The sequence below is a fragment of the Cervus canadensis genome, chromosome 3 (genome assembly GCF_019320065.1).
Source record: "Cervus canadensis isolate Bull #8, Minnesota chromosome 3, ASM1932006v1, whole genome shotgun sequence".
NCBI classification, from domain to species: Eukaryota; Metazoa; Chordata; class Mammalia; order Artiodactyla; family Cervidae; genus Cervus; species Cervus canadensis.
Window position 1 is genome coordinate 62,990,904 of NC_057388.1, and position 25,310 is coordinate 63,016,213.

Here is a 25,310-nt window from a genome sequence, read left to right on the forward strand (position 1 = left end):
AATGCAGGAGACATGGATTCGATCTCTGGGTTGGGAAGATCCCCTGGAGAAGGCGATGGCTATGCACTCCAGTATTCTTGCCTGGAGAATCCCATGGACAGATGAGCCTGGCAGGCTACAGTCCATGGGGTCACAAAGAGTCAGACATGACTGAGCAACTAACACTTTCTTTCACATTTATGCTTCAATTATATAACAAATACCCCTGAATCACAAATTACTGTATCTGCATTCCATTAGAAAAGTTTGAAATTAAGCACCGCTGCTTTTTGTGACATATAATAATGGGGACCTAGTCTCTGAAAGATTAACAAGGGATCTATGAATATAAGACACTAAAATTGTTAAAAAAAAAAAGAGTAGGCAATTGAAATTGTGGTACTACTACTATTTGTAAACTTTAGGTAGAGCAATGTGCAAGATTTTAACAAATATGTGCTAATTCATAAACAGAGGCTATGAGTCATAGACAAGCAGTGCATGAGAATGGCTTCGGTGCCGAGGGAAAGGCTGGCTCCCAGCAAGCTGCACGATTCATCAACGCCAGGGTGTCATGCTCCCCGGGCCACCCAGGGCCACCCAGCTGACTTCCCAGCACCAGACTGGAACCATGCACGCGTTGTGTCAGGATGTCAGAGTACTTCAAAAGCTGGCCCTTTGCACACGTGGTTTCTCCTTATAATTACTTCTTGTGTTTCCCTCAGATACTCATTTAAATGCTAAATAAAGGGAGAGAGTTCTCCAAGGCGAGAGACTCTCGTTGTAACCTGATGCTACCTCAGAGTGAAAATTAAAATCAATTACACCCCAAGTAAGTATAATTATAGTCACTTAATGAGAGGGAATATGAAATGATCGTCTCCTGGGAAACAACTGTACCCTGTGAGGTGAATGAGTGTGACATGCAGCGCTTGGCAGCTGTCAGATTAGCTCTAGGGCTCAGTTCTGAGGTGGGCTCGGGTGGGGGCTGGAGGGGTGTGAGATGCCTGGAGAAGGGCTCGGAGGCTGAGGATGCCAGGAACCGGCCCTTTCCAAGGAGGTGACAGCCCTGTTGCAGCTCAGCTGCAAAGACAGAGGCGGTTGTTGGTATGGTGTGCATGGCAGCTCTGGGTGTGTGTGCATGCATGTGCATGTTGTGTGTGTGTGTGTGTGTTGTGTGTGGTGTGTGTGCACACACACAGGACCTGACTAGAGGACACCGCTTTGACTCAGGCTGGGGCAGGACAACCCAAAGGAGGCCCAAGCCAGCCTGGGGAGTGCTCCGACAGTGACACTGGCTGCAGCTGTAGCTTTGCTGGAGGTCCTGGAGTCCAAGGTCACAACTCATGTTCCTGAGTCAGACCATGGCTAGGACCAGGATCCTGTGTGGCTATTCCACAGCCCAGGATAATCAAGTAACAGACTAGAACAGGAAACATTCAGATGTGTCCATGACATGCCAAAACTCTGCCACATATTCTGGAACAAGAGGTTCAAGAGATCTACAGAGGCCTCTCTGTGTGACCGTGGCCTCCGCCAGTCAGGAAGGGTTCTGGGTGGACTCCCCTAGAACCTTCCAGTTCCCTGAGATTCTGGAGAATTGGTGCAGGTGGTGGAGTGCCCTCTACAGCCTGCTGGATACACTGGACTTGAGTCTTCACTCACCCCCTGGCTCTTGTCTGCATTCCTGAAACAGTGGGACCAATGCTTCTCAGAAGTGTCCTGCAGATCGCTTGAGTAGTGTATTTCCAGGAATGCCTGTAAATACACAGATCTCTGCCCTGCTGCCCTTAAAAATGGGAATAAGAGTGAGAGCAGGGGGGCAGGAATCTCCCTTTTAAACAAGTATGCCTTGGTGACTCTCCTGAGCAGTATGGCAGAGACTTGTTGCCCTGAGGCGTACACAATTATCTGGTAACTCAGGGCATTAAAAGACTTCATTTTTCTCTGAGCTTGCTTTCAGTCCAGAATGGTCCAGAATGCTCCTCCCTCTCTCCCTCTATTCCTCTCGCCTTACTCTCTCTCTTTGGTATCAATCATGGGTTAGGCCAGGCACTATAGTGGGTTCAGAAAACTAAAAGACAGACATGGGTCTTGACTTCAAGGGGCAAATATTCAGTCTGGCTGAGGAGACAGACAACTGAACAAATAATCACAAAACACTGTGATATGAGCCATAGTAAAGTAGACACAAAATGTTCCCGGAACAGAGTAGAAGAAGCAATATAAATCTATTGCTCGGCAGGTTGGGGAAGTATTCAAGGCCAGATAAAGGTCAGAAAAGTCTTTAAACAAGAAACGACAATGAAATGGACCCTGAAGGAAAAGCGAGAATTTGTTAGATTGAGAAAGAAGAAAAAGGCATTTGAAGTATATGACCCAAGAGAATCACACAAGCTTGAGATATATTTGGGAACAAGTCTGGCCTGGTCCCTAATCAGTCACAATTATGCAGAGTTATTATTATGATTGGTTTTGACTCTACCTTGAGACTTGTAGAATGGACTTATTCTCCCCAAAGACTCTTCTCAGCTACATCAAAGTTTGGTTGAGATGGGAAAATGCTTGGTGGCCTGGTTCTAAATACATGGCTGCCATTGATGTCTTTAAGGTGGGGTGAGCTGGGAAGTGGATAGCACAAGGATAGGGAGCCCATGCAAACTGGTTCCAGTTGGGGCTGGGGATGAACCACAGCCTTCAGATAAGGTGCCAGGTTATTCTCTGCTCTCCCAGGATAAAATGCATTGTTTGGATCAAATAACTATCAAGTAACACCTGACACCCCTCCCCACCCCCTGGTCCCTGCCACTTGTTCACCACAGGCATGGTTGAACTGAATGTGTTGACCTTTTAAGAACAATACTTGCAAGATGGATGTGGACTAGGAACAACGGTACACATTCAAAAACTGGAATCCCACAGTTCCTGCAGTGGTGGGGAAAACCACACACAGACATTAAATAGGAAGTCAGGAAACCTGAGCTTTGGTTCCGATTCTGCCACCAATTGGCTGGGTGACTTCGGGCACAGCTTTTACATTTCTGAGTGTCTTCAACTGTCAAGCGACTAGATAATCTCCAAGACCCCATCTAGCTTTACATGTATGATACTGCCAGATTATTTTTTCATAACTGCAGTATCTGGTTGGCATTATTATTACTATTACTACTACTAATTTTGCATTACTAGCAAACTGGGAATTCATACAAGATAATCCTGGGACATCAGGAAGACAGTCATTATCTTGCTGCTTATTGTACTGTGAAATTATAGCATATTTTAATATTTTTAGTGGTATGCTGGAACTGGCTTAACATGCGTGTGTCTCCTCCTAGCTCAATTCAGTGATGTCATATTGGTAGCTCGAAATCAGCCATTGTAGGCATATTTATACCATAGAAATAGACAAATACTAGGATTCCCTCCCTCTCTCAGAGAAAACATTTCTGGTTGCTAGACATTTATCAGCATACCACAGTTATGATTTTTAAAAAGAATACATAAAATTACTCTTTAGGGATCAAATAATATTTTAAGTGGCTGTCTGAATCATGATTTCCCTAGCTTTTAAAAGCTGGCTGTTTAAAAAAAAATGCACTGAAGTGTTTTTTAAAATCAGAATTGTTGGGATATAATTCACATATGGTAAAATCCCCTCATTTTAAGCATAGAGTTCTATGAGTATTAATAAATATACACAGTTAGCTATCCATCACCATGTGGTAGGACTGTACTGCCCTGGTCTCTTTGAAGTTAGGCATGGCCTTGTGACTGCTTTGGCCAATGAAATAAAGGACAGCACTGGGCAAATACTGTGATGGGCATGTAATGTGGGTAAGAAATAAATGTTTGATGCCTTAAGTCACTGACATTTGGGGGTTGTTTGTTAATACAACCAGTTCATGGGGTTGTGAAGAGTCGGATACAACTGGGAGACTGAACAATAATAACCCAGACCGTCCCCACTGACACACCTAAAATGATCAATGAATGACAAAGCAAATAGATTAGTTTGCTAAAATGTGCTACAAATAAAAATATCTCCCTTCAAAATGGATTAAAGATCTAAATGTAAGACCAGAAACTATAAAACTCCTAGAGGAGAACATAGGCAAAACACTCTCCGACATAAATCACAGCAAGATCCTCTATGACCCACCTCCCAGAATATTGGAAATAAAAGCAAAACTAAACAAATGGGACCTAACTTAAAAGCTTTTGCACAACAAAGGAAACTATAAGCAAGGTGAAAAGACAGCCTTCAGAATGGGAGAAAATAATAGCAAATGAAGTAACTGACAAAGAATTAATCTCAAAAATATACAAGCAACTCCTGCAGCTCAATTCCAGAAAAATAAATGACCCAATCAAAAAATGGGCCAAAGAACTAAACAGACATTTCTCCAAAGAAGACATACAGATGGCTAACAAACACATGAAAAGATGCTCAACATCACTCATTATCAGAGAAATGCAAATCAAAACCACAATGAGGTACCATTACACGCCAGTCAGGATGGCTGCTATCCAGTCTTCTACAAGCAATAAATGCTGGAAGAGGGTGTGAGAAAAGGGAACCCTCTTACATGGTGGTGGGAAATGTCAACTGGTACGCCGCGTATGGAAACAGTGTGGAAGGATTTCTTAAAAAACTGGAAATAGAACTTGCCATTGACCCAGCAACCCACTTCTGGGCATACACACTGAGGAAACCAGATCTGAAAGAGACACGTGCACCCCAATGTTCATCGCAGCACTGTTTATAATAGCCAGGACATGGAAGCAACCTAGATGCCCATCAGCAGATGAATGGATAAGGAAGCTGTGGTACATATACACCATGGAATATTACTCAGCCATTAAAAAGAATTCATTTGAATCAGTCCTAATGAGATGGATGAAACTGGAGCCCATTATACAGAGTGAAGTAAGCCAGAAAGATAAAGAACATTACAGCAATACTAACACATATACATGGAATTTAGAAAGATGGTAACGATAACCCTATATGCAAAACAGAAAAAGAGACACAGAAATACAGAACAGAATTTTGAACTCTGTGGGAGAAGGTGAGGGTGGGATGTTTCAAAAGAACAGCATGTATACTATCTATGGTGAAACAGATCACCAGCCCAGGTGGGATGCATGAGACAAGTGCTCCGGCCTGGTGCACTGGGAAGACCCAGAGGAATCGGGTGGAGAGGGAGGTGGGAGGGGGGATCGGGATTGGGAATACATGTAAATCCATGGCTGATTCATACCAATGTATGACAAAACCCACTGGAAAAAAAAAAAAAAAATCTCCCTTAATGTACTGGTCAAGGAGCTACACAAAAAAAAAGATTTCAAATTACCTCTCCAGTTTCATTTCCAAAACTTTCCTTTCTGTACTTGAGGCACACTGGGTATTTGAATTCTATTGAACATGTAACTGCCACTGCTAGTCCTATTACTATTTAATGAGTACCTACTATGGGCTTCCCTGGGGGCTCAGAGGGTAAAGAACCTGCCTGCAATGCAGGAGACCTGGGTTGGGAAGACCCCCTGGGGGAGGGCATGGCAACTCATTCCAGTATTCTTGTCCGGAGAATCCCCATGGACAGAAGAGCCTGGCAGGCTACAGTCCATGGGGTCGCAAAGAGTCGGACACAACTGAGCGACTAAGCACAAATACTATGTACCACACAGTGTTCTAAACACTTCACAGATATCAGCTCATCTGAAGTACAACACCTCTGCTCTCTGTTTTCTCCACTTTCCATTCCTTTCTCTTCTTTCTTTGTTGTACAATATCCTTCGCGAACCCATGGACTGTAGTCAGCCAGGCTCTTCTGTCCCTGGGATTCTCCAGGCAAGAATCCTAGAGCAGGTTGCCATGCCCTCCTCCAGGGGATCTTCCTGATCCAGGGATTGAAACTGTGTCTCTAACTTCTTCTGCACTGGCAGGTGGGTTCTTTACCGCTAGCACCACCTGGAAAGCCCACTTAGCCTTTATGATACAGTTCAAATGTTATCTCTTTTTTGAAGTGGTCCATGACACTCTGATAAAATTAACTGCTCTACTACTAAGCTTTCCTGAGCATGTGGTGCAAAACTGATACTGTGTTTTGATTATTTGTCTACTGTGGTTCCCCCCACCCTGTCCCCATTACTGGGTTCTATACTTGCTGTGGTATTTATAGAGAGGGGATTTCAGGCCAGGGAGGAAAGGATAAGCCAGGGGAGCATTTGGGTGGGTAAGCTCTCAACATCAATCACACAGAAGCAAGAACAAGGCTGGTTAAAGGAATCAACTATAACTGCATTTTAGACTTACAAAGTCCAAGCGAATCTTTTAAAATTGTAAAGAATCTTCAGTAATGGATGAATCTGGAGTTAGGAAGGGTGAACCTCAATCTCTCTATCAATTCTTAAGCAACCACCAAATTAAGCAACCACCAAAACACCCTGACATGATCTAGTTTAACACTGGGGTTTTAGCATGATGTCCTTGGTGCTCCTGAAACAGACAGAGCAGGGAGGTATGAAAATGCTGGGAGGTGCTCAACCTAGGTGATCTGATTAAGGAGCCATGGGGGTGGGATCCTAATTCCCCCTCTCAGTCGCAGAGGCTGTGCCCAAGCTTCCCTTCTCCTAGGACAAGCTGTGTCCTCCCCTTCTAGGGTAAATGTTACTTGGGTTCCAAGGTCCCCAGGTGCTGACAGCTTGATAATTCCCGCAAACAGCTGGCACCCAAATCCAGGCTGTCTGGTGCCAGAGTAGCTTCATTATCTCCCCACCAACAAAACTGCTCTCACACTTGCCTCATGAAAAGGGAGATAAACGGGGGTGGGGGTGGCTTCTTCCTTGGAACATAAAACCATGAGAAGAGCATGTAGCCCCAGCAGGACTTCTCCATCTTATCTGGCTGACTCTGGCTTTAGAAGTTTCTTTTTTCCTTCAAGAAAGTGACTGCAAGGCCTAGCTCATACTGTTTGATGTTGTGAAATTCACCCTTAACTTTGGGGGGTGGCAGATGGCAACTCAGAATGGACCCATCCTGCAAAACCACTGCCCTCCAAAAGTTGAGTAATAGTGTCAACAACCAGCTAGCATTTTATAATCTGCAAGGCATGTTCAGACGTATCAATTCATCATCCCATCATAATAATCATGGGAGACAGATACTTTACTATTCCTATTTTATAGGTGAGGAAACAGAGGCTGAGAGGGCACAAAACCTCGCTCCAGGTCATGCGGGAAGTAAGGGTCTCAGGACGGATGAAAACCAAGGTTTTCTGTCTTCCCATCATGCCTCTCTCTCTGGTGATACAAGGAATGTGACCTCTAGTGCCACTGACTCTTTCACCCTTCCTATAAAATGTTTCATGGTATTGACAATTCAGCTTTATATCAAATTACGTTTACACAATAGAGCATTCACCTGCCAGCATGGCCAGTCTTGCAGAGAAAGAGGAAATATATTTCTCCCTCAACAAAGGCTGAAGAAATAAAGAAGACTTTCAGAAAAAAAAAAAAAAATCTAAGAAAAAGTCAATAGTGTAGGTTTCTGCATGCCACCTGATCTGGCTGATGAAACTTCAGTGACTGCAGAGGCACTCACTCTAAAGATAAAGGCAGCGGGAGGGCACAGTGCATGGTGGACGTGCTGCAGGCGCAGTGCAGAGTGGGGCTTGGGTGAGACGAGCGAGGCGCAAGGTGTAAGGGGCATGCACTCTCAGGCGCTGACCCTGTGTCTGCCCAACCCCAAGAGCAAGCACTTCCTCACATTCTGTGCCCACATCTCAAACTTGGTATACCAAGTCTCCTCATCCAGATCGAATGGTCTGTCAAGTCCTGAGACACAGTAATGAACGCTGTGTCCCCAGAAGGCAATTAGAAACAAGCCAGGAATAAAATACAGTTAGATCCAAGTTGTCCTGCCTGGACAGGACCAGCCACATCATTCACAGGGCCCAGCACACAATGAAAATGTGTGCTTCTTTTTCAAAAATTCTTAAGAATCTCAAATGAAGGAAGAATAGTAGATCAAGCACGGGTTTTCTAAGCACCAGGCTCTGTGAGGCTTCATGCCCATGAAGCTGGTCTTGCACCCAGGTGTGTCCTAACGGTCCTGCTGTCCTCCGTCAGAGGTGTGGCCCTCATGACCTCTTCCTTTAGCCAGGCTCAGGTTTATAAGCACACTAGAGGTTACCTAGGAGAGAACCTTTAGGAAGTCCATGGAGATGTCTCATCAGTGGTCACTGAAATAGCACCGGGATGGGATTCAGAAGTCGGAATCCTGGACTTGGGCCTGTCTCAGGTGCTGAATAGGTCATTACCACAGAATGGCTTCACACTCTGGTTTCCTTATTTGGGTTGGTTTATAACTTTGAAACTTTAGGCTATGGAGTCCTACTGGTTCATGTTTACTCTATGTGGTTGGAGAATTATCCTAATTTGGAAAAAATATAGCAATCCCTCCCTCACCCCAGTTATCTGTCTCTTGTATCAATGACCATCTTAAAAGGAGGGGAATGTTGGTGCAGTCAGTATGGTAAACAGTATGGAGTTTCTTTAAAAAAACATAAACAGAGTTACCATATGATCCAGCAATTCCACTCTTGGACCTATATCCAGAAAACCTGAAAACTCTAATTCTAAAAGATACATGAACCTCAATGTTCATAGTAGCACTATTTACAACAGACAAGACGTGGACGCAACCTAAGTGCCCATCCACAGATGAATGGATAAAGCAGTTGTGTTATGTATATACAATGGAATATGATGAACCATGAAAAAGAATGAAATAATGCCATCTGCATCAACATGGACGGAACTACAGATTATCAAACTAAGTGAAGTAAGTCAGACAGAGAACGATAAATATCATGTGATATCACTTATATGTGGAAGCTTAAAATATATTACAAAGGAACTTATTTACAATACAGAAACAGACTCACAGACATAGAAAACTCAAACTTATAGTTACCAAAGGGGGAGGGGGGAAGGATCAATTGGGAGTATGGGATTAACAGATGTATACTACCATATATAAAATAGATAAACAACAAGGATTTCCTGTACAGCCTGGGCTTCCCTGGTGGCTCAGTGGTAAAGAATCTGCCTGCCAAGCAGGAAACGTGGGTTTGACCCCTGGTTCTGGAAGATCCCCTGGAGAAGAAAATGGCAACCCTCTCCAGGATTCTTGTTTGGGAAATCCCATGGACAGAGGCGTCTAGAGGGCTACAGTTCACAGGGTTACAAAGAGTCAGACACAATTTAGTGACTAAACAACAACAACAAAAACAACAGGGAACTATATTCAATATCTTGTATATTAATAAACTATAATGAAGAATTAAAATATATATATACGTTCTAAAACTAACACAATAATGTAAATCAACTATGCTTAGAAAAATAAAAGTAAGTAAATATGTTGTGATTAACAAAAATACAAATTCATTGAAAAAAATCATCAAATTTACAGGAGTTTTTTATCATCTATATTATTTTCTCCATGAGTGATATTTCTAAAAAGCACTAAGAAGTACTTCTGGAGGCTTCTGTATTACTTTATTTATATCACCTTGGACTGATAACAAATGATCCTCAAAAAGACATCTGTCTACATATCACACTTTAATCAGGGCATTAATTAGGGTCCCAGTACAATTTCGATCTTACAGTTAATCCTGAATCTTACCTGCCTTGATTTCATTCACGTGTTGAGTAACTATTTACTGAGGATCTATTTTGTTTCAGTTTCTGCTCTCAGCACCAGAGACACAATGAACATAATATATAACAGTCTCTGACTTAATGTCAGAGATGATGTCCTCATGTAAGAAGAGACTGACAGTAAACAAATAAGCAAATATATTTAATAGATGGTATGTGCTATGGAGAAAAATAAAGCAGACAGGGGATATGGCTGAGCCATGTGTCTTTTCCCAGTTATCTAAAGCTTCAGTGAGTTTTCCTTTCCAAGTCTCCTAATTCTCCTTTCAACCTCCATGGTCCCCAGTTCAGTAATGAGTACTATATAATATCTGTCCCTTCTTGTAAGGATAGAGAAAAAGTGGAGTGGCCTTTTGCTTCTCTGTCTCTTTCTAGTTTATCATTGTACACAAAGTAATAAAGCAATGCACACACTATTCATCAAATCAGTTTTCTATGGCTCTGTAACAAATGACTGTAAACTTGGTGGCTTAAAACAATGCACATTTATTCTCTCATAGTTCTGAGGCCAGAAGTCAGGAATCAGTTTCTCTGAGCCAAAATCAAGGACTACGCTCCTTCTGGAGGCTCCAGGAGAGAATCTCTTCCTTGCCTTTCCCAGTTTCTGGCGTCTGCTGATGTTCTTTGGTTTCTGGCTACATCACTTCATCATCTTCAAACTCTCTTGGTGCTCCATCTTGACATTGAGTTTTCCTCTGTGCCTGTCTGTGAAGTCTCCTTCTTCCTCTTTCTTATAAAGACATTTGTGGCTTTATAAGAAGATTGAATAATCCAGGATAATCTCTCCATTGAAAAGCCTTAATCTAGGCACACCTTCAAAGATCCTTTCTCAAATAAAGTTTACAGTCTCCAGGGATTAGGACCTGCTATCTTTGGTGTCATTATTCCACCTACCACAACATTCTAAGGACCCAGTCACTCCCCACCTCCTGCAGTGTTCCCTCTTGGGTTACTTGGAGCTTCATGAGGAGAATGATGATGTGTGTGCCCTGCAAATAGATGAAATGAACCTGCCTAACTGCCTGAAAGATATCCATCAGGTGAAAGTAAAATACACACCCTGGACTTCTGAAACCTCTACCACGTCCATTGGGGAAGATCCTGGAAGCCACTTCATGAAACTCAGTGAAATACTGACTAACCACAAACTGAGTTTGGCCCTCCATCCTTTTTTTCTGGAGGTAGAGAAAAGGAAGTGATACAAATATTCCCCAAGAGTGGTTTTCTTTAGCACAGTGTAAACACTGGGTTACCACCCACCTGTAGTCTTTTCTCCTTTGCTTGCTGTTGCCCAAACTGTGCCACAGGCCATGAACACCTGTGTTCCCGCCTTGTGCAGAGGGTCCAGAGCTTTGCCTATAGACCAGTGTTTGCTCCTCAGTGCCCAGCCACCATACTACCAATCACAGCCAACGTTTTTTTGCGTTAACTATGTGCCAGGCATGCGCTCAATGCAAAAGCAGAGCTCCATCAATGACTTGGAATGAATGTAAGCAGCATCACTCATTCCCAGGCAGAGGGCCAGCCACTGCTAGGTGTCAAGAGTAAATACTTTAGGATCTGCAAGCCAAATGTTTCTGTCCTGTGGGACTACTCAACTCTGCCATTGGAGGACAATCACTTTAGTCAACACTGAAATAAAAGTCTATTCCTCAACAAATGGGAATGGCTGTGTTCCTATAAAGTTTTATTTACAAAATACAATTTATTTATTCCTGTTCCAGGGACAAAGGAAAGATTCTAAGTTATTCCCCACCATAAGAAGTTTAACTATTTCTGATGATTTAAGTACAACTTCAAATTTACTTTCTGTTATCTCCTCTTCAAATTGAGCTTCCTGACACATAGACTATTTTTCTGACACTCATTGGGTTTATATAATCCTAATAAAACTTAATTTTTTTAGAGACTTCCATTTTTCTTGGAATTCTCCAGTTGTCTGCTTCTCTCTGTGTGTGAAAAAATAGGAAATCATTTCATTTATCCCCTCTGGGTGTATTCTGCTCAGCTTGAGTGGAGAGAAAAAACTTAACTTTGCAAAGTTATCAAGTCTCTCTTATAGTATGCAGCTCCTATGGCTGAGTTTCAATGGTAACTTCCTAGACCTAAACTGGTGATTCGCAAATGACAAATGTACTGTAAGTAAATGGTGCCACCCTGCCCGTTATCAATCCTCACATTTCTGATTTACAGCTCACCAGTCTAGGCCCTGTGATGGAAGCTAGGACTGGTTCCTGTCCTCAAGGAGTTTACAGTCAAGTTAGTGATAATTCAAGTTAACAAGCAATTTTAATATAATTATGTATATAATTCTATATTCACGTAATATATTTATATGCTATACTATATAAATATATTATAAATTATATGTTAATTATATAATAAAATATAACTGTATGCTGCATAGTTATAATTAATATGTATTATATATAATCTTATAATTAATTTTAGATGGGTAGGTAATGTGCTCTAGGACCACAGAGCCTTCTCTGAAGGATGAGACAGAGATAGCCATGTAGTGAGAATGAATCCAGGACAGTACTCCAGGCAAAGGGAATGGAATTTTCAAGGAGTTGAAAGTGAGTTAGAGGGTGATCCATCACAGAAGTGTGGCTAGAAATAAGAAGGTAAGGAAGTGAGACAGGCAGGCTTAGCTCATGTAGAATTTTACAGCATATATTAGGGAGACTGGACTGTATCTAAAAGCCTGGGGTAGACTGGGAAGTGACATAGTAGGACACATAAATGCTAAGGTATAAACTAATAAAAGAATGAGGATAAAGCTGCCATGTGCCTCTTTAAGGAGATTTTAGAAGTTCTCTAAACTCTCTAAACCATCTTTGACCTGCAACACCAACAATGTACTTCTAAGAAGTCACTTCTTGGAGCTAAAAACTAAAGGACCCAATTTGAGCATGATTATCAGAGTCTTGGGAATATTAGAAGTGGTTAATGTTCTAAGGGGGGGGGGGTGGAATCCAGAAAGTTTAAAAAATAAGGAAAAAGGTGTCAAAAATCCATCCTTTTATAAAACAGTTTTCCTTATTGTATGCCTACAAGGAAAAAGACTGGACACAGGAAACCCAGAACTCAGATGTTAACACTGTGTGTCAAGTGGCCACATCCCTGAAATATAAAGCTACTTATTCAGAATAAAGGTCATTAGCCTCTAGATCAGGTTAATGGGGGAAGTTTCTGAAATTTCCTGCTGGCAATGATTCTCAAAAAAGCTTGCCAATAAGAACTGTCTGCCAGGTTTTAAAAAATATGGATCTTGGGTCCCATCCCAGGCTAAGTGAACCAGAACCTCTAAGGACACTACTTTGTATTTTCACAAAGTTCCCCATCATTCTCACTTGAAGCCATAGTTGAATTATTATTTGTTTGCTTTTTAAAATTGATCAGCTTTTTTTTTGTAATATAACTGACATATAACAGATCGCACAAATTTAAAGCATACAACTTGAAATATTTTCACTTATCACTGACATCACATATCAAACATAATTGCACAGCTGGAGAACTACCACCACATTTAAGAAAATGAATGTATTTGTATCCATCATCCCAGAAAGTTTCTTCATGTTGCTTGATAGACCCTCACTCTTGTCACTGATTTTGAGCCATTTGATTATGCTATATCTTGGTGTAGATTTTGGTGCTTGCTTGGTATTTGTTGAGATTCTTGGATCCCTGAGTTTACAGTTTTCATCAAATTTGGAAAATTTCTGGCCATTATTTCTTCAAAGATTTTTTTCTGTCCATTCTTTCTTTTTCAGCTCTTTGGGAACTCAAACTATATCAGACCAGCTGAAATTGTCCCATGGCTCACTGAAACTTTTTTCATTAAAAAAATTCTTCTTTGGATATCTTATATTTCTGTCTTCAATTTCTCTGTTTTTCCTTCTGTCACTTCTAGTCTGCTGATAATACCATCTAGTGTATTTTTCATTTCAAACATGGTAGTATTCATGTCTAAAAGTTTGATTTGGATCTTCTATATACATATCACGAACCCTTTGAATATATGGAATATAGTCTGAATACAGTTATAGTGCCCATTTCGATGACACTGTCTGCTCATTTAACATCTCTCTTAGTTCTGAATTGATATGTCTCCTCATTATAGGTCGTATTTTTCTGTCTTTTCCCGTATCTGTGATTTTTCATTGGATGAAAGACATTTCGATTTTTGCCTTATTGGGTGCTGGGTCTTTTAGTATTCCTATAAATGTTCTTCAAGCCTGGCTGGTGGAAAGAGCCACTGTTCTTGGCCCGGTATGGGCGTCTGCAATGTTTCCTTTAACCCTTTGCATGGCTCCTCCCTGGCTTTGGCTAGTCTCCTTACACCCATGCCCTGCTACTGCCGACTCGGCTGCACTGAGATCTGCGGACTACGTCAGGAGAACCCCATCAGGAACCCAGATCTCCGGGTGCCTCTTTTTGTGCAGGTCTCCCACCTCCTCACTCGGTCCTGTGAACTCCAGCTGCTTTGGTCCCTGGACTCTCAGCTCCATCTCTGCATCTCACAGCCCTCTGGGTTCTGCCTGAACTTCTCTCCTGACACCACTGCCTGGGGACTTGCTAAAGGTAGTAAGCTGGGGCGGTCACAGTGCTCCCCTCATTTGTTTCCAGACACTGTCCTTTGTTGTCTGATGTCCAGTGTGCTATTCCAATGGCCATTACACGTGTGTAGAGAGTCATGGAATTCCCTGGTGCTCAGACAGTAAAGAATCTGCCTGTAATGAAGGGTTTGATCCCTGGGTATTCATGGTGACAATCTCACTATACAAGACTTCCTTGTTATTCAGTTTCTGCACAACCGAGAAAGTCTCTTTCTTCATACACTGAAATCCAATACAGGCAAACCCCCAGATATGCTTAGTAACACGTTCTTCAGAAATATTAGTTCTTTTCATGCCCAATAATAGATGAATGAGGCAAACACCACGTTCATTAGTTCTCTGCTTTCAGGAAAATAGGTGTCTCTGGTAACAAGGCCAGTCAGTGGATTAACAGAAGTGCAATTATAGTAAAACTCTATCTGTTCCTTTCCAAGAGGTGAGGGCAACAAATCAATAGATTTTTCTTTTTTGGCCATGCCATGTGGCATGTGGGCTCTTAGTTCCTCAACCAGGGATAGAACCCACACCCTGTGCATTAGATTCAGGGAGTTTTAACCATTGGACTGTAAGTCCCTCAATGGACATTTTGAATAGCTGTGCACAATTGTTTCTACAATGCCAGTTTCTATTATTACTCCCCATAAAGGTTGTTCAATCAACCAGTAATGGTCATCTAAAACAGAAAGTCCCAAAGTGAGATGCAAAGTGTAAAGATATTTCCTCAAAGCAAAACAAAACAAAAACATGATCTTGATGGGATAATAGTTGAGGAAAGAGGTTTACAAAACACTGTTCAGAGGCTTTCCTCGTGGCTCCATGGTAGAGAATCTGCCTGCCAATGCAGGAGACACGGGTTCAATCCCTGATGAGGGAGGATTCCACGTGATGCAGAGCACCAGGGCTTGTGCGCCACAGCTATTGAGCGTGTGCTCTGGAGCCTGGGAGCCGCAGCTGCTGAGTCCGCGTGCCACAACTACTGAAGACCAAGCCCTGTGAAGCCTGTGCTTGGCAACAAGAGAAGCCACCACAGTGAGACGCCCAAGCGCTGCTGCTGGACAGGAGCCCCCGCTTTCTGCAACTAGAGGAAAGCTCACGCAGCAGTGAAGACCCAGAACAGTCAAAAATAAATGTCGTTGAAAACAAAAACACAGTGCAAAGAAAGTAAACTTATATAGGTTTTAATCTGTGTGCAAAAATGTAAAGTAGGTACCTGAAATTTAACTTCAAGAAATAGTTAAACCCCATTTGCACAGATTTAGCTATAAGAATTTTCGTTGCAGAGTTGTTTCTAAAATGGAAGACAAAAAGAACTGAAACATCTAACTATAGTGGGTGGTTAAATTAATTACAGTGCATCCATTCAATGGATTGCTATGCAGTTGTTAGAAATGATTTTATTAAGGATTACTTGGTAATCTAGAAAAATGTTCATAATAAATAGTTATGAGAGAAAAAGCAGATGTGAGTTGTCAGGTAATGAGTGTTAGGGCTACTTGGCTGTTAGCACTGAAGTAAAGCGGAGGGAATCTCTTGAATCTGAATGGTATTTATTGCAATCAGCAGGAGACTCAGTGGCCCTTCGAATATTTCTGGGCAGCAGGGAAGAGGGGGTGTTGTGGGATGTGTTTCTCTATCGCTCAGGATCTGATTCTCTGTTTTTGCTAAAATTACAATTTGTTTTATATCTGCACTGATTATCCCTTTTCTGCCCACTGTTGTCCTATATTATCCATCACCACATTTCCTTTATTCCCCCATGTTCCACTCTGAAACTATGTGTGAAGCAGAGTTTACTAAAGATACAGGGTAAGGGATGGGGGAAGAACAGTGTTTTTAAAGGAACACCTAGCAAACCACCCAAAACTGTTCATCAAAGTCTGTGTTCTTTGCAGTTCCTGACAAAAAGCTCTAGCTTCTTGCTCTGACCTCACCTGCTCAGCAGTCCAGGAGCTTGTGCTATCTCTCTCTCTATATATATATATAATGATCCAAAACAATTTTATGTATACTATTACTATAAATTTTATATACATATAAATTTGAAACATTTAAAGAAAAAGGTAGCTTTCCATTTTTCTTTTCCAGCCCTTTCCTGAGAGCTTTCCATTTCATAAATGACCTGTCAAGATATTCTCAAGATTCTCCTCAGAGAAATCATGCTAAACTCCTTAGCAGGAAGAAGCCACTGGGGTCTATTATGGTTTTAAATGGCTTAAGTGTTGGGTAGATAAAAACAATACATGTCTCTGCAAGGCCAGTTTAGGGATATACAACAAATGATTTTTAAATGTATATTTTCTAATTTTATACAATGAAAACATAATGTTTAAACTATATGGTAAGAAAATAAAAAACAAAAATTATTTTAAAATTTAAATTAATTAAAAAAACAGGACAAGTATATATTTCTTTATATGCAAATGTTAGGATGAAATAGAGCAGGGGCCTGGATAGTTCAGTTGGTAGAGCATCAGACTTTTAAGCTGCAGGTCTAGGGTTCAAGTCCCTGTTCAGGCGTGCTATCCTCCTTTTTATCTTTAGAGTTTCCCTTGTGGCTCAGACGGTAAAGAACTTTCTACTTTAAAAAAGCTGCAATTGGGATATAAAAATTTGAAACCCTACAACATGGGAAATATAGCCAATATTTTATGATAACTATAAATGGAGTATAACCTTTAAAGATTGTGAATCACTATGCTGTACGCCTGTTAACTATAATATCATATAGCAACTATACTTTAAAATGTGTTTGAAACCCTGGGAATTCACTTTAAACGTATTGAGAGCCCCATACATAGGAACTAGCTCAGATGGTAAAGAATCTGCCTGTAATGCAGTAGACCCAGTTTCAATCCCTGGGTCAGGAAGATCCCCTGGAGAAGGAAATGGCAATCCACTCCAGTATTCTTGCCTGGAGAATCCCATGGACAGAGGAGCCTGGTGGGCTACAGTCCATGGGGTCACAAAGAGTTGGACATGACTAAGTGACTAACACACATACATAGGAACCAATTTCATTGCATATCCACTTGAAATAAAGTTTTTTACTCAAATACTTTCTCTCTGTGCATTAAAGAAAGAATCAGAAGTCTTAGGAACTTGGATTGTACAGATATAGTTGACTAACAACTCTGGGGACAAATGTTGTTCTTCATAATTTATGGAGAATTTGGATACTTCCTCCTGTTGTCTCCCATGGTGAGTCAGCAGGCACAACACTTCTGCGTGCATGAGACCAAATACCACTAAATGTCAGAAGTCACTTAATTCAGAAATGTCACTTAATTCACCCCAGCATCAGGCTGCTCTTCAGAGAGCCAAGTCGGGGACACTGGGGCCTCTCTCATTTGGCATATAGCTACAATGAAAGTCTAAGGTAAAACTCTACCTTCACAAATGCTCATGGATGGTTTAAAAAATGATTGCTTTTTTTCATCAGTGTTTAAACATGTTCAATGTTAAACAAATATTTAGTTTTCAAACAGAGTATTCAAATATAAGTACAGTGGTATAAAAGCTAATTTACCCATTTTAAAAGTGTGGATAAATAGTGAGGTCCTTAACATGCTGTTTAGTCCTACTGTTTAAAGACAGAGTCAGGGAAGGGGCATCCTGGGACCTGGTAGTTTTAGCATCTCTGGTTGCTGGTTAGAGATGTAGAATCTTGGACCTCAGCACAGGCCCACTGAATCCAAATCTTCCCCTTCAGGAAATTCCCAGAACTGATAGGAATATGAAGGCAAGAGGGTCATGGCTCCAGTATTCAGCGTTCTTCAGCCCAAGGCGTGGCACACACACTGCCTTTGACCTTGCAATACAGATGTCACAACCTTAGGGTGAGCAGAACCTAGTGAGAGGACCACTTCATCCTGCACCTTAGTGAATAGGCTGCACTGATTAACTCTATTGTAGAATTAACCAATCTAGTTTTCACCCTCGCTATGATCCAAAGCATGAAAAAAAAAATGTGTGGCAGGCTTTCCCAGTAGGTTAGGATATGGAGAAGTGTGCATGCATTCTGCCTCAGCTTAAAGATTTCCTTCAGTTCAGTTCAGTCGCTCAGTCGTGTCCGACTCTTTGTGACCCCATGAACTGCAGCACACCAGGCCTCTCTGTCCATCACCAACTCCCAGAGTTCACCTGAACTCATGTCCAATGAGTCGGTGATGTCATCCAACCGTCTCATCCTCTGTCGTCCCCTTCTCCTCCTACCCTCAATCTTTCCCAGCATCAGGGTCTTTTCAAATAGTCAGCTCTTCTCATCAGGTGGCCAAAGTATTGGAGTTTCAGCTTCAGCATCAGTCCTTCCAATGAACACCCAGGACTGATCTCCTTTAGGATGGACTGGTTGGATCTCCTTGCAGTCCAAGGAACTCTCAAGAGTCTTCTCCAACACCACAGTTCAAAAGCATCAATTCTTGGGTGCTCAGCTTTCTTTATAGTCCAACTCTCACATCCATACATGACTACTGGAAAAACCATAGCCTTGAGATTCTGCAAAGTCTTATCCATTCCAGCTTTAAGGAAGGTGACATTTCTGAATTTCTGGATGAGTGGTTCTTAACTTCTGCCTGCAGGACAGTCACCTGGCTTCAGATACCAACTGCTGGGCCTAACCCCAGAGTACCTAATTCCATAGGTCTGGGCTGGAACCAGAGCATCTGCATTTCTAACAGGTTTCCACGCAATGTGGATGCTGCTGGTCCCTGGACCACACACTGGATGTCACTCTCCTTTCCTCGAGCACTGATTTTTGCTTTCCCTCATTTGGCCCTTTAAAAAAATTGACTGCATAGGATATACTTACCGATTACTCTTGTTTTTCTCTCATTGTGGATGGTCTGTTTGTATCTTTTCTGAATACCGTAAATGGCAAGTTTCCCGAGGGCAAGTATTGTGTCTTTAGGCCTATTGTGGATTGAACTGTGTCCCCCACCAAAAAAAGATACATTCACCCCTTTAACCTGTGTTAGTGACCTTTTTTGGAAATAGGGTCTTTGCAAATGTCATCAAGTTAAGAGAAAGTCACATCGGATTAGGGTGGGCCCTTAACCCAATGACTGGTGTCCTTAGCAGAAGAAGAGAGAAATTTGAACAAAGAGATAAATTGGGAGAGAGTCGTGTGTGAAGATGGTGGCACAGATTGGAGTGATATGTCTTATATGCCTTAACATCCCACTAAGAGTTGCTGGTAACCAGCGGAAGCTAGGAAAAAGCAAGCAAAGAACCTTCCCCATAGCCTTCAGAGGGAGCACAGCCTCACACACACTTTGACTTTGGACTTCTAGCCTCCAGAACTGAGAAAATAAATCTCTATTTTTTGAAACCAACCAAGTGTTTTGTTATGGTCATCCTGGGAAACCAATACAGGCTTTTTCATTTCCCAGGGCAGAAAATGTGGGTTTCAGTCAGTAACCCACTGGGATGTAAAGTCACCAAGATGACCAGAAACACATGAGTGAGACACAGCTGACTGGTGTGATGACGCAGGACCAAGGATGAAGATGTTTAAAAAGGAAGGTGAAACTGCACAGACTTTTCTGGTCAGGTATAGCACTCTTAACCACTTAATTTATCTTAATACACTTTTTATCAAGAAAACAAATGCCAGGTTTGAAACAAGAAAAAAAGCAGAGAAGAAGGAAGATTCTCAGTGATAAATCAATGCTCACTGCACAGGAGGACATGTTACCCAGTTTATCTCTTTGTTGTTGAGATTAGAAGAGGACTGTAAGACTCCTTAATCAGATGACCTTACAGCTGGGTTTACTCAGTATGTCTCATTTAACTTTAAAAAGTCTAGGTGCACATCCTAGTACAGATGATTCACCCGAGTGCAGATGATCATTTATATAGTCAACTGAGGAAGATAACCTGGAACTTCCTACCTCCATGACTTTGATTCCTGCCAATTCCCTTCAGTCTCATTATCCCAGTTCCACATATCTTTCAATCTCATTCCCCCTGGAGGTCTTTCCTTGATACCCCAAAGGTTCCTCTTGGGCTTCTAAACATGATAATCACACAGAGCATAAGTCAACCATACCCTGGATTTTACTTTTTTTGTGTGCACATCACTTTTTGCCACTCAAAATGTACCTGAAAAAAGAAATCTATGCCCACAGTGTTACAGCGCATGCATTCAGCACTCAAGGTGCAGAACAAATATTTTCTGGCATTAACCCTGAATAGAAGAAATACCACTAAAAAAACCCACTTCTGCCAGTAAGAGCTGGTTCCTCTGATGGAAAAGTTTTGTGCAAGAACTGCACTTCTCTTTGGTCACTGTGTTTTGGAATGACTTTTTCTGCACCAGGAGTCACAGAGCTGTGAGTCAACAGAGGCATGTCAGAGCTGCAGACTCTCCACTGTCAGCTCTGATTCCACACAAACCTTTTTTCCTTCTGGTTGAAGCAGCCAAATTATAGCTCAAGAAAAAAACATAATTATATTCCAAAAGACCAGAAATAGCTGTTGAAAATACTCTATGAACAAAACAATAACAGGAAATAAATGAGGATTACCCATGATGCATGTAGGCTTTCCGTGCGGGTCAGTGGTAAAGAATCTGCCTGCCAATGCAGGAGATGTGGGTTTGATCCCTGGGTCAGGAAGATCCCCTGGAGAAGGGAAGGACAACTGACTCCAGTATCCTTGTCTAGGAAATCCCATGGACACAGGAGCCTGGCAGACAATAGCTCATGGGGTTGCAAAAGAGTCAGATATAACTTAGTGACTAAACAACAACAACAACAACCCATGATGCATAGCTAAATCCAAAATATTCCAGGGACTATTATAAAGTGATTTAACATTTTTTGGTCTTCTGATCTTCACTTTAAAAATGTTAGTTAAATGTCAGGCTGTTTAATTGACAGGTACAGTTAAATCTATTCAATTTCCATATGTATTTACTAATAATGTTGGTTCCTTCCAGTACAGACACATGCCCACACTCCCACACCCCAGTCACACAGATAGCCCTCTCTCTTCCTCTGGTTGGCTCCCCAATACAAGAGCAGAATGAACTTATCAATGCATGTGACGAATTCATCAATGCATGCAGGGACTTCAGGGAAATTCTTGCTGCCCAGTTGCACTTTGGGTAAGGCCTCAAGTTGTAACTATGCCTCAATTCACTGGAGGCTAGAGTTCCAAGAGTTTCATTTACCCAGAGCACAAAGGAAAAGCAGGAGGTGGCAGTTCTGAGCAGTGAGATCATCTATATCTCTGGTGTAGTGGGTGAGTAACATGTAGATTTCTGAGTTGGGATTTTTCAATTGGCTAACCTTGAAAAGCTTCATTTCTTTCTGGTTTTCTTTGGCCAACAAACTAGAGGCAATGAATTTACAGGGAGAGAAATGTGGTGGTTAGAGTTCACAGCTGTCAAGGGGAAGAGAAGCAAGCAGCAGTTGACTAGAATACCAGTTAGCTTGGGGCCATTCACTGAGGGAGTTTGCAGTGCGACAGAACTCCAGGGGCCTTTAGGAACATCACATGTTACAGAAAAACACATCATTCATGCTTCTGGGTCAAGAGGTTATTGCTGAATGTCTGTCCTTAGGAGTAAATATGGAATTAAGACAGAGAGTCAAAAGAACCAGTGAAAACTAGTTCACAACTCTAAGACGCCCTTCCCTCCCAGCATAGAGCAGGATAAGAAAGTGGGAGGTTCTTCAACACTGGGAAAGGTTTCAAGAGGAGACTCTTTGGGCTGACTCAGCTGTAAGTCCCAAACCCCTGACTCTTGCAGCAATGGAGGTGTATCTGACTGATGCTGAGGCAACCAGAACAATCTCAGAACGGATCCTAGGGGCTGTGAGCCTGCAGGGTGAGACTGGTGGGCTGCATCTGGGAAGAAACGGCATTTCTATCCAACTCAGAGCAACTGTAAGTAAATGCTACCTGCGGGCCAGAAGTGGGTCACACAGTGGAAAGGGAATCTTTCCAAGTCAGGCCATTAGGATAATCTGGAGCATTAAAGGAACTTGAAAGGGGAAGCTGGGAAAGCAGGGGCTGTGGGGCAGGAGGCCACTGCAAGGCACAGATGCGTTGCCAAGGCGGACCTTTGGCTACTCTCCCTGATGGCTCCAGACAGTCAGTGGTCCCAGTTCCTGACAACTGGTCTGGTTAAATGAATACTCCTCCATCCTCACCCCCTACACTCTCACTTTCACTGTTTAGTTTGGAAGATCAGTTATACGGTCACCTATGTAATATCCACCTCATAAGAACTGCATTCAGAAGGGTCTAGTGGGGCAACTTCCATAACCCACAAATGTGCTTACCAGGCCCATTGATTGTGAAGCCTTCCTATGATAATACCAGTCAAGTAAGAGCTCTCCCCCATCTCTGCATCCTATGCTATGGGCAGTGAGCTGGGGAACAAGTGTGGGGGAAGAAACAAGCTGGTCACAGTCCTTCCAAGGCAGCAGGCATCCTCTCTGTCAGCCAGGGCTGGGGGAGAGACACTTGGACTTCCTAGTATGATTCAAGACTGGGAATTCTAATTCTTAAAACCCGATTGGAGACTTAAACAAATGGATTAGAAAAGGTCTTGAAATGAATTGATTGGGATATTTCAAAATAGAAACTTGATTAACTAACACACAAATTCAAGTAAATGCTTCTAATCAATAAACAAAAATACATAAGTATGATTTTAAAAAAAAAGAAAGAAAACCAGATTGTCAGGACTTCCCTGGAGATCCAGTGGCTAAGACTGCGAGGTCCCAATTCAGGGGGCCTGAGTTGGATCCCTGGTCAGAGAACTAGATCCCACAGCCCACTGCAGGTGAAAATTAAAGAATCTGCATGCTGCAACTGAGATCTGGTGCAGCCAAGTGAATAAATAGATGTGTGCATGCTTAGTCACTTAATCGTGTCTGACTTGTTGCGACCTGATGGACGGTAGCCCACCAGGCTCTTCTGTTCATGGGATTTCCCAGGCAAGAATACTGGAGTGGGTAGGCATTTCCTCCTCCAGGGGATCTTCCTGACCCAGCGATTGAACTCGTGTCTCCAGTGTCTCCTGAATTGGCAGGTAGATTCTTTACCACTGAGCCATGAGGGAAGCCCAAATAAATAAATATTTTTTAGAAATAAAAGACAAACAAAAAACCAGATTGTGCTTTGAGATTGAAAGTGATGGTTGAATTTTCTACTAGCTGCAAGTGACTAGATGAGTCAGGGTGCGTGCTGCTGCTGCTGCGTCACTTCAGTCGTGTCCGACTCTGTGCGACCCCATAGACGGCAGCCCACCAGGCTCCCCCATCCCTGGGACTCTCCAGGCAAGAACACTGGAGTGGGTTGCCATTTCCTTCTCCAATGCATGAAAGTGAAAAGTCAAAGTGAAGTCGCTCATCGTCTCCAACTTCGCAACCCCATGGACTGCAGCCCACCAGGCTCCTCTGTCCATGGAATCTTCCAGGCAAGAGTACTGGAGTGGGTTGCCATTGCCTTCTCCGCAGGCTGCGTGACAGAATTTTTATTCCAGTAGCAGGAGAAAACTTTCCTAATTGCAGGCATTTTATTTATTTATTTATTTTGGTCATGCAGCATGGCATACAGCATCTTAGCCTGACCAGGGATTGAAACCATGCCCCCTATATTGGGAGCTCAGAGTCTTAACCACTGGACCACCAGGAAGTCCCCCTGTAGGCATTTTAACTGGGCGGCTGTACTCTGCTTATCCTCTCTGAGTTGTGTTTGTTCCACACACAAGGAGCACTTCTGCTGGTTATCCTCTGGGAGCAAATCGTCTTGATTCTTTGCTCACAGCTACTTTCCCCTTATTTTCATTTGCCAACTCGACCCTGATTTGGTTTGGGCAACAGTACACCCAGATCCAGAGAGAGTTGGTCAAGACTGGTCCAAGCCAGTTATGGCTCCCTGTTCCCTTTTGTCATTGACCGGCCTAGGAAAAGGCCTGGGTCCCACGCTGGTCAGTGTGATATGATGAGAGATCTGCTGGGGAGAAACTTTCTCCTGTGAAGGGAGGAATGGGACAGTCCCTGTGTTCTGTTGCCTCCCTTGCTGTCTGTTCCATTTATCATGGAACAATGATCTTGCTGTGTACTGGCTGACCAAACCGAGAGGGAAGGCCGTACGTGGGGTGGTGGGGTGGGGGTTGGCAGAGGGGGAATCAAAGAGCCTGGGTACACAATGAAACCACCTGCGCTAAACTGTCCTCAAACCACCCACATTGGCCTCTGTTAAGGAAACAAAAAATGCCCTGAAGATTAAAATCTGTTAGCCAGACTCTGTTATTTACAAAGAATTGTGACCTTTAAACACTAAGAAAATACTAAACTTTATATCCTCGGCAAAGCTTGCTTCTCTTTTAAACACAATAGAAGCGATCTCACAAAGGGAAGACTCATAAGTAGGTGGACTTTTTCCTAGGAACAGTGTACTGATGTTCCTTAGCAAGGTCTTATACCTCCAATAAGCTAGAGCACAAAGAACATATGAAAGCAAAGATATAGCTACGAATTATTATACAATGTGCAAGTTATACAAGAGTCTCTACCATATGATAAAATTCACATATAGCACAAAAGCATACTGTTACATGCAAATTTTCACACAAACAGGTAACATAAACATCTAAATTTACTCTAGTCACAGCAAATTTAAAAATCAAATTTCCACCTTACAATTTTGTGTAAGCCTATACTAGCACCCGGGGCTTCCCAGGTGGCTCAGTGGTGAAGAATCCACCTGCCAAGCAGGAGACGCAGGTTCCATCCCTGGGTCAGGAAGATCCCTTGGAGAAGGAAATGGCAACCTACTCCAGTATTCTTGCCTGGAAAACCCCATGGATAGAGAAGCCTGGTGGGCTACAGACCATGGGGTCACAAAGAGTTGGTCACAACTTAGTGACTAAACAACAACAAATACTAGTACCCACTCAAATCTTGCTGTCAAAGTTTTAGTGTTCTAGAACTTAACCACAAACTCCAGGCAACTGAACCC

The 25,310-nt window shown here is 42.4% G+C and overlaps 1 protein-coding gene and 1 non-coding gene across 4 annotated transcripts in view; one reads left to right on the top strand and one right to left on the bottom strand.

Annotated features, from left to right (window-relative positions):
• The window catches only part of CHN2 (chimerin 2), a 332,030-nt gene that overhangs the window by 65,975 nt on the left and 240,745 nt on the right, over positions 1-25,310 (bottom strand). The window lies entirely within an intron of this gene.
• On the top strand, positions 16,778-16,850 carry TRNAK-UUU. Its single transcript has one exon. It is a non-coding gene; the product is annotated as a tRNA-Lys (tRNA).